General features: G+C 37.1%; 1 protein-coding gene across 1 annotated transcript in view; it reads left to right on the top strand.

Annotated features, from left to right (window-relative positions):
- Nucleotides 1–9,288: 9,288 nt before the first annotated feature.
- Nucleotides 9,289–11,283, top strand: part of Eip78C (Ecdysone-induced protein 78C) — a 203,445-nt gene continuing 201,450 nt past the window's right edge. The window contains exon 1 of the mRNA XM_011506159.1: nt 9,289–9,710. The gene's annotated coding sequence lies outside the window, so the exon portion shown is untranslated. The remainder of the gene's footprint in view (nt 9,711–11,283) is intronic.

Raw genomic sequence — 11,283 nt, 5'->3', positions numbered from 1 at the left:
CTGGCGCACCAGACGAGTTATCAATGCACTTACAATGAGAGTCCCTCCCCTCTCGCCATGGATTTTCCGCCATCCGCTAAAAAGTACATTACCGGTAATACAAGTACAGTCGCACCCAGCAACACGCATTGCGCCAGGAGAATCGTCGCCGTGGCGAGCGCGGAAAATCGTTGGACGGCAGCACGTGCGCAAGGTCCCCGGGCCCAACGAACCCGGGTCCAAGGCCCTCCCTTATTTCGCGAATGACGCTGGCGCTCGTCGTTCAGCACTCGCTTATGCGAGCGCACGTATGCGCCGAGGAGTGCAACCGGTTTCCCAGGTTCATTACACCGCGACGCCCCGGCGCATCTCCTTTCTCGACGAGCCGCTGCCGCGGGGAGGCGGCACCGCACTCGCTTCATCCCTTTTTCCCGCTCTGGCTTTTCCCCTGACTTTTGTCTCGGGCTCCATCGAGGGATGGACGCTTGGGTCCGTCGCGGTCTTTGCTCTGCCCCTACCTCCCAGCCCGTGGCAACCAGCTAGAATACGTACCGTGCGCACCACCACCCTGGATCCCGACCCCACCAAACCCGACGCCATAACCACAGCCATAGCCAGAGCCACAGTCATAGCCAGAGCCACAGTCATAGCCAGAGCCACAGTCGCCGCCACCGCCACCGCCACCGCCACCGCCACCACCGCCGCCGCCGCCGCCGCCGCCGCCGCCGCCGCCGCTCGAGCGCCCAGCCGTCGTCTCGGCTTTTTTTCTTTCTTTCTTTTTTTTCTTTTTTTGCGCGACTGTAGCGCGCATTCCTAATGATCGGGGAGCGCGCCTGCGCTTGATTTCGAGTGATATCGCGCTGCACGATTTAACGAGCGAGCGCACTTTCATTAAACTTGTAATAAACGAGATACTAAATTGTAGCGCATAATTAAATAAAATGAGTAAGAGTCCAGCCTTGATTGCGCGGCGATCCTACGGATTTATATATTATGTAATATCATAATATTTTACGATGCACGTATAAATGTTTCATAGTCAATAGCCCGTTCGCGCGCTCATTTAAATAAATATTCGCGCGAGGCGGCGATCGGTGAATCGGGCCGCGCACGTGGTCCACAGGAATGGTTGGAGAATCGCCGCGCAACACACAGATTATGTATTTTTTATGATTTAGGTAATTCGCCGTGGATGCTGGAATTCTAATGTTTTCGAAACTCGTAAAGATAGTAAGTAGCGGGTATTAGATCGAGATTGAGCTTCGTGAAAGAAATTGTTTCATTGTATATGAGTTTCCGTGCTCGGTTTTACAACGGAATGTTTCATAACGTTTGGCTGTAAAACAAATGGTCTCGAAAAAAAAAAGAAAAAGAAAAAGAAAAAAATTCTATGCATAGAGAAGAGAGTTGGAAAGGGTGAAACTCGTTTAAAAAGATAGAGAAACTAGCATAAATATACATTAATGAGACATTGGAAAGTAACTACAAAAATCTTGCAAAATGCTAGACGGAAAGTCCGAGGAGTCGTAGTTAAGTACGATCGGCAGAGTTTGATAATAGACGACGTCCAAGTGTCTTTCAGATTAGTTTCTTTTTTTTCTTCTTCTTCTTTTTTTCTTTTTCTTTTTTTTTTTTTTTTTTTATTTCATCACTCACGAAAATTTGATTGTAAGATGAAAAAAGCTCGAAATTACTGTCATAAGTATATGTCGATAATTTGAATTTGGCATATAAAGTTATACGACTTCGAATTACAAGGCCAACAATTGTGTAGTACCGTACAGTTATTAAACAATTTAATAACATTAGGTGAGACTGATTGAAGATTTTTTCATTTTTCATCACTGAGCATTCTATTTTCGCGCGAGTACTATTCCTTCATAGATTCTTCGAATAGTTCAAACTAGTAATTCCTACTGAAGATGGAGTTGGAGTAAAGGTTTAATTTAAACTAATTAACGTTCCTCGATTGAAATTGTTACCCTTTAGAAGTTAACTTTACTTTGGCTAGAGTAACTTTACAGACTATTAGTTTACGAGTCTACAAATTATAATATTCTTTTGGAATGTCAATTAATTTTTCAAAATTTATCCAATCCATTCATTGGTCGCAAGATAAATAATATTTTCTAATTAAACGCTTTTCTGCATCATTGGAAGGATATAATGGAGATTGGCATTTATTTTAGCTGGAAATATTTCGATTTTTAACAAGTAATTATCTGGAATATTCCGGCATCGACTTCACTCGTATTATTACGCGAATATTTATTATAACAATGAGCATTGCGCGCCATCGATCAATAATCAACATTTTAGATTTTCCAACATCTTAAAATTGAGTGCAAAAACTAGCTTTAGTAAACAAGGAGCGTAGCAACATTGTATACATTTTACCTGTATAATCGTAATGTATAATAAAATAATGAAAATGGCCTATTATTCAAATTATTATTGAAAACGAGAAAGTGGAGGATATTTTTTTTTTTGGTCTGGCAACTTTATTAAGGAAATTCGTTGAAATTGAACGATAAATTGATAAAATATTTATTTTTATCAAACATCGGTTAAAATTTTTATATTTTCATTTCTATCGTTCATAATAATAATAATAATAATAATAATAATAATATAATATTAATAATAATAATAATAATAATAATTATTATTATTATTATTATTAATATTAATTGTTATTAATTATTATTAATAATTATATATATATAATAATAATAATAATAATAATAATTATTATTATTATTATTATTAATATTATTATTATATTGCATGTAGAGCGAACATGTGTAGTTTGGAATGCCATATTGGTTTTCAATTATAGATTTTCTTTTATTTTTTGTTTTCTAGGGAATCTCTCCTAAATTAAATAAAATCTTCCTTTACTTCCTTCAAACCCCTTGAGCATGCAAAATACCTTCTATATTACGTAATATTTTAAAATATTAATAACCGCAATAATATCTTATTTTAATGTTGCGTGTAATTAATTTGTAAATTATTATATTTGGGTGTTTAAAAACGATAATGAATACAAACTTTTAAAGCTAAGGTGAACCGTAGAAGCTTTTCTTATATATATATATATATATATATACATGTATGAAACGTTATAAATTACTATTTATTACTAAATACATATCGTTTGAAAAAGTAATATTGAATGAAATTTTAAAATTTCATAATTTTGGGATAAAAATGATAATCACTTTATATCTTACCATAAAGGCGTTTGAAAAAAAACTTACGTAAGAACTACCATAACTCCATCTACATCAGAAAAAAGTATATGTAAATACCGACATCTTCTTAAACATCTGACATAATTTAGAGACGGGCCCTCATATAAATTTTCTATTTACAGTGAAATTTTACATATTTTTGATGCTCGACAGACAAACTTTCGTCTTTGCTGGGCATTACATACTACCGTGTAATCAAAGATATTTAAATGATCAACTCTTTCGATATTGCAATACTATTGTACATCATATAGTGGCAATTAATTGGCATTGCACTATGAGAATTCAAATATACGACAGTGCCATTAGAATAAATAAATAAATAAATAAATAATTAAATAAATAGATAGATAAATATTTTACAAACATAATTGAGAAACGCAGAGATTTTTTTATAAATATGAGAAGTTTAAGTGTACCGTGGAAGTAAATTCTCCATATAATATAACAACATTAGCAAATTCTTGAATTTCCATTGTGTGCATTAAATGTTTAAAAATTGTCGTTAATCATTATGAAAAATTTTGATACAATATGTACGAATATAGAAAACAATCGTTCGACGTGCTTGGCTACAAGTGTTTTGTCACTTAAAAATAATCTTCCAACAACAACAACAAACATTTGTGATTATAAGCCATTAATCCAAACGAGAAAACGAGGTAAATACAACGCACTTGAGTATTCTTTTAATAAATGCGAAACGCAATGCGAACGCATAATGTAAGTTGTTAAGATTTAATTAGTTTTTATTTAATCGGGAGATTTTAGTTCTAACCAAGTCCGGCTGTTAAGCAATAACTTACCATTCAAAGTTCAACAAAATTATCGTATTATCTGAAATTTAGTATTTCATTGCTCATCGATTCTGGTGTATCTTTATACTGGATGGACCACAGGAAAAAGTACCGCAAAACATTTTGTGGTTTGCCGAAGTAGCACTCGGAGGATCGTAAAAATTCGTCGTAGTAGTCACGCATTCGTGACAGGCAAATTTAGCAAGTTAATATATAGAGGAAATTCAATGTCAAGCTCGCAGTGTTGACCTCACGCAAAAAAATCTTTGTGTGCTAAATCTTCATTACGTCGTAAATAATAGGCTGGTCTGCGTCAAATTTAATTTAAAAGCAAAATTTTCGTGATTGTCGCATAAGAGCAGGATCCATAATTAAGATAGCAACAATGTAATAGTCGCGGCAGTACTATCGAAGAAAAATATCAGCATAAAAATAGTTGGGAATGCAATATTATAGATCTTATAGCGCCTCGTTCTTCCATGTATATGCTTATTTATTAATTTTTTATTTATTAACAATTTATTAATAAATATTTATTAATAATTAGTTGAACGACTAAGAATGGATTATTTTAAAAGGAATACTCAAGAAGAAACTGATAGACAATTTGTAATTATTATTGCTGTCTTATTCCCTGGTTCTAGGAAAACTGATTATATTTCATTTTTGTTTTTTTGTTTTTTATTTATTTTTTTTTTTTTTTTTTTTTTTTTTTTTTTTTTTTTTTTTTTTTTTTTTTTTTTATTATTATTATTTTTATTGACAATCTGTCACGAATATCAACAGATTCAATTTAATAAAAAATTAAACATGTTACACCAAGGACCAACATTTGTCGTTGTCGTCGTCGTCGTTGTTGTTATTTTTGTTAATGGTAGTGTATAATGTATTATTCTTGTACTTTCTTTTAAAATTAAGTTGAAATGGGAGAAAGATATTGGTATAATCATTGGAATAAAAAACAGCTTCTTTTAAATAAACTTTTAATAGAGAATTGACTTGAATGAATCGATGATCAACGATTTTATTATAATTAACCTGAACATTCATACATCTTCTTAATTCACATATCGTATTGAAATTTAATATTTCTTTGAAAAATTCATACATATTTATCAAGTATATGTATATCTGCGGATTTCTTAACGTATTCACAAATGTGGATTGCATTTTTCTATTCAATTACCATATATTCTACTTCTTTCGTAAAACTTTCCATAGATACATTTTGCCCATTAATATAGTAATTTTTCTTTAATAATATTGTGAATGGAGGAATAAGGAAACGAATTATTTTAGGCATAAATGTAATTTTATTGACGGCACGATACAATAACATCAATATTCATATAATTTTCATTCGTTTAGATATAAAGTAATCGACTATTTTTTATGTAAACATCTGAAGGTGCATTTATGAAGTTAAATGTAATTAAACAGTTTTTTTTTCACTCACAAAGTTTGAAATAATGTTCCATTTGAGAAATATTGATCGATTAAACCTTCAACATATATATACACACACACACACATATATATATATATATCTATAAGAAAATTATTTTAAACGATGGAAATATATTTTATAAGATACAATTTCAATTACATTAGTTTTTATTCGTCTGATTAGCAACTGCAAAAATATTCACTATATTGCTATTATTCATTATTTAATTGAAAGTCTTCTTCTCTTATTCGTATTTTAATGAAAAACCTACTACATTATGTTTATTGTTAACAATTAATATCGATATATCTTATCGAATATAAATGTCAATTGGTAAATCTAAGGATTTACCAAACCTGATTTTTCCATATTATTTCTTGCTCGTGAGTAACAATTTATGGCGACTCTTCTATTGTACATCGTAATATACATGAATTTAACTTAAAAACACTAGTCTAACTGCATTGAACATGATTGAGTTAAAGATTGACGAGATAATATTTTGTTTTATTATATTGACGTTTAAAAGCTAATTAAAAATATAATTGAATACTAATCAAATATTTCATTTTTGCAATAAATTATAACTATTTTAAATATTGCGTTAATTAATTTCTTAAGAAAGTTAATTTATATTTCAATTTGCATATTAAATAATTGGACAAAAGCCAAAAATAAGACGACAAATTTTACATTTTGAAAGTATATCATTAAAAGGCTAGTGATATAAGAGCATAATTTTTTATGAAAAAGAAATATTTTCCTCTGAATATTTGTTTTATGCTACTAAGCTATAATTTTATATGCTCTTAATTTAACAATAATAATAAAACAACTGTCTTATAATTAAATAGTCCTGTAAGGAGAATTAAATTTTCCCTTCTCCATTAAATAATTTTTAAGATACTGTAATTAGATTTGCTCTCTAATATCTTTCAGTGTTACGATTCACTTTAGAGCTTAAATTTCTTGAAATAAATAATTAATTTTAGTTGAACGGGTGAAGTTATTTTTGCCGTAAGAAATTTAGTGAGAATCGAAATAGTGTGTCTTGATTTTGAAATTTTATAGTCGTTTCTTAGTGATAAATATACTTTTCAAAGCATATTTGGATTCCATAAGCATAAGCAATTCACAAGTATAAATTGAAACTTGGCTCTTCAAATTAAATAAAAAGTTTCTATTTGAATAAATATGTTTTTGAATGTCACAATGAAAATAATAATTACGCAATAAAAGTAAAAGTTTTTTTTATTATTGTTCGAATTCGAATTCCTCTTTTGTATCGTCGATTATTCATTCTGAAATTTATACATGTGTATGTATGCATATATATATATATATATATATATATATATATTCTATATACATATGTATACACATACATGCACACATACATTTAATATAAACACGTGTGTGTTGGTATGTGTGCATGCTCGCGCGCGCGCGCGCGTGTGTGTGTGTGTGTGAATAAGTGTATACGTATGTATGTATTTATTTATATATGTATTTATATCTATATGCAAGTACGTATGAATTTTGCTTAACTGTGTGTAGGTATGTACGTACGTGCCTATACGAATCACAAATTTCTGGGTGCTCTCAAGTTTTCATTCGTTCAAATGAAAATTATTAAATCGATCAAAATCGAAGTCACTGCATTATTATATTTCTCATAAGCTATAATAAGATTAAAAAGATAATAAAAATAACACAACTTGACCGAAAGAATTCATAGAGTAATCCGAGTATCTTCATCTACATTATTTCTCTGAAAGAAAACCTCAATAATCAAGAAAAACAACATACGTATATCGCCAAGAGATGTGCATGCGATGGTAACGCATCGAACGCTGCACGAGTGCATAGTCCGCGCGAGGAAGGGAGAAGGGACGTGAGTGAGAGAGGGAGAGAGAGAGAGAGAGAGAGAGAGAGAGAGCAAAAAGAGGAGGGAGTGCGAGAGAGAGAGAGAGTAAGAAATCCATGGGGAGCAGAGCAGTGGCCACGCCGAGGCAAGAACGCGAACTGTGTGCGCTTCGGGCCTCCTCGGCACTTCTCGGTCAATGAACCTATCGTCGCTGGTGAACCCAGTTGGTCCACTCCTTCCCCTCCATCCACCCTCTGCCCCACCCCTCTTCGCTCCCACTTTGCCGGCCGCTCGGCAACGTTTGCTCTTTCCTCCTCTTCCTCCTCCTCCGCCTTTACCAGCGGTTCTCGCGCACGCTCGTTCACTCTCTCTCTCTCTCTCTCTCTCTCTCTCTCTGTCTTTCCCTTCCGACCGCTAGTCGTGATTCTTCACTCTCTCGTTCTTTCTCTCCCGACGTAACTTTCTTACGTATAGGTATTCAACCGAGCTCCGTCCCACTCTCACTCCTTCCCTCTTTTTCTCCACGACCGCTAATGCCCCCCACTAACCGATCATTCCGGCTACCCCGTTCACTCACTCTCCGCGTTTCTTAGGCTGTGACTGCAATGAGAAGCATCTGACGCCTCACCACGGCTAAGCGTACTATAGATAATTCCATTTTCAAAATTGGTTAACAATTTCGTAGGCGAATATTCACTTCCACTCTATTGGCCTATTGGCCATCGTTCGTCGTTGGAAAAGTACACCGATTGTCACCAATAATAATAAAAAAAAATTAAAAAACAAAATTAAAAAAAAAATAATCGCTTACGTTGGAAATTTTTTTTTTTTGCTTTTTCAATAATTTGAATAATAGCACGAAGCTTCATAAATATTAATATACTTTATTTACTGTTTCATCTCTACTAGTGAAAGGTAATGTTATACGTATTTTAAGTCAATTAGCCCTTGAGCAACGATCTCTAATTTATGTTTAGAGTGTACGGGAGCACGAGAATTAATGAAATAAATGCATCTCAAAAGTAACAACTTCAATCAGTTAATAGAGAATATTTGCAGGTAGCTACACTTATAACGTGGAAAAGAGTCTCAAAGCATTTTTGACAACTTTATCAAAGAAAATCTTATTAGCTTTGACGTAGCTTTCAGGTAGTAGTAGTGCACGTCCAACACACGAAGCCCTTTTGCTTAAGTTCTCGCGAGTTGCTTCGTTGAAGCACGAAATAATTTTACGCGGCGGAAAACTCGGGTGGGTAACCCACGCCAAGCAGATTATTCCATGCCCTGCTGTTGCAGCGCTTAGGAGCCAAGAACCTCGAAAACTAGAAATCGCGGAAGATTCAAAGGGGTAAAATGAGGGATCGTGGAAAAGGAGAAAGAGGAGGAGGAGGAGGAGGAGGAGGCATCGTCCATTAATCAGGAGCAGCCGGTGCAATAATCGCGAGGGAGCGCGCGAACTTGCAGACGATTGCAGACGTGTCCTGAGCATCGTCCCCGCGCACACTCACGTACACACTCTCTCCTTCTTTCTTAAATGTTTAGTTGCCTTTCTCTCTCTCTCTCTCTCTCTCTCTCTCTCTCTCTCTCTGTGTGTCTTCCCCGCTCGCCCCTCGTCCATCGCCCCCCCGCCTCCGCTGCCACCACTGCCCCCTCCATAACGCTCCGTTCCTCCCGCCGGCCCTCGCGGCGCGCCCGCCTCGCCGTTTCCCCCTTCTCGCCAGATCCCCCGGCCGTCCCTTATCCACTCTATCTCGGCCCGTCGCTTCCGTCTCTTTCTTCCTTTTCTACTTCCGTCTCGCTCCCTCGCCGGTCCTCTTTCTCCGCAGCGCACGATCCTCGTTTCTCATCACTCTCCCTCCCTCTTTCTCTTTCTCCCTCGATGAACTGACCAGCTCGTGATTTCCCTCCTCCCTTCTCGTTCCGTCCCTTTCTCTCCGCAGCCCGTGAGTGCGCGCTGGCATGAGGGCGGGAGGGAGAGAGGAGCCCGCAGCGTATCCCTGCGCTCGCTCGCCCCTTTCCCCGTTGCTCGGCTACACGCCGAGCAAGCGAGTTGCAATGCCGTAACACGGCGAACGCGCCGGCACTTTACTTACCTCACAGGTAAGCCCGCGCGCAACTCGCGTACAGGCCCCGGCGACTCTTACTCTGCCGACGGAGAGGAGCCCGGCGTCTCGCGAATGCCGGTCCATAACGCAACCAGTTACACGTTACGCGAGGTCGTTTGAGTGCGCGAGTGACGAGGCGGTGCTAATACACGTGACCGATACACTCGACGAATTTTAAGTGCCAGTGCAACGACGCCCGAGGCGCCTCAAACCGAGGGGATGATGTACCCGCATTCCTGGAGGAGCGGCCGAGCTCAGGTAAATCGCGCCAATGGCCAACGTTGCATGTCCCGCTTGTGGGTGGAAGTCCGCGATACCAAGGCAGCCAGTGCGCGATCGGGATTATTAGAAGCGTTTGTTCGCTCGGGTACTTGCGTTGACTAATTTGACGGCGGCGAAGCTCGTCGTTGGCCGCTGACGTTGGATTCTCTCACACATGTGCCGCCGCCTGTTCCTGAGAGTGCGCGCAATTCGTCCCATTTAGCGACAGCACTTGGGCGACAATTTGTTGTCAATGAGGGGCTCGATGGTTATCTCGTTGGACTGTCGTTGACTTTAAGCTGGCTCTGAATCACAAACGAGCTCGACCGTCACTTTAATCGTTCGAGTATTTCGTATGAAATGTTGCGCGCGTCCATTTGGCTCGAACCCTAATGCGGACAAAACAGCGGCGAAAGTTTTCTATTGCTTTCGTGAATGCCGCCGAGTGCTGCAAACGCTTATTCGCGCAATAGTCTCCTTATCAAATACTTATGTATACACGCAGCTCGATTAAAATATGGGCAATGTTTTATCATCCTATTATTTGGAATTTGCAAAATGTCATTTCAGATAAGAGCTCGTAAAGTGTTGAGGTTGATCAGTATCGATATTGGCCTACGTACCATAATATTTGAAATCTTTCAAACAACAATATCATTGTACGATTCTTGTCGCGTACTTTGTATTTCGTACTTGTACATTTTTATATTATATATTACAAATAGCTTTATATGCATACGTATATATATATATATATATATATATATATATATATTTGTTTGTTTGATTATTTTATTAATTCAGCTGAAAATAATGATGAGAATAGTAATGAAGAGAATGCGAAAATTTTTCACGAATATTTGTGCCTCAATTATTTTTCCTCTAAAATTTCATTCTTCGCATCTACGCTATTTTCATCAATGTCATCATATTCTACTGTCGATTTAACTTTGACAAAACATCGGTTGTTAGCGTGCAATCGTCTCTTTTCATTTTCCTCGAATTTCTAAATCCAGAGTGACGCATTTGCTAATTGAAACATCAGTTTTCAGTGTCGAAAGTCCGGCACACCATGGGCGATTAAAGTAAACAAATACAATCTTGATGCACGTAACAATTTCATTTCCGAGCAGATACGAAGGTCTCAATTTTTTTGCGCCCCTCTCGCCGTAAATCCAATCTCGAAGTATGCAATTTATGATGACCGGCATAACCACTTTTGGCGGATTGGTCTCACGCACTTTTTACGGATCTCGAGTTAAGCGGCGACTTACCGTTCTTTTCGTGGAACTACTGTAAAACAAAGGTAAATGTGGCCTGGGACAAAAAAACAAGGACGATGAGGTATAAATATCGCGCCGAAAGTAGGAAAAGTAAGAAAAAAGTAAGGAAAATTAAGACGCGGGTACGTTACGCGATGACGATGTGGACTCGTGTTTTTCACGCGTCGTCGCACATTACCGAGATGCGCATTTGTATATCAGATTCGCGCGATCGACCGATCGTTATCGATAAGATGAGAGGGAGCTGTGATGGGATGGGGTGGGGTGGGGTGGGGTGGGGTAGGGAA

The sequence above is a fragment of the Ceratosolen solmsi genome, unplaced genomic scaffold, assembly GCF_000503995.2.
Source record: "Ceratosolen solmsi marchali unplaced genomic scaffold, CerSol_1.0 scaffold7, whole genome shotgun sequence".
NCBI classification, from domain to species: domain Eukaryota; kingdom Metazoa; phylum Arthropoda; class Insecta; order Hymenoptera; family Agaonidae; genus Ceratosolen; species Ceratosolen solmsi.
The sequence above is the reverse complement of the archived record's forward strand: the minus strand, read 5'-3'. Positions and strand labels throughout refer to the sequence as shown.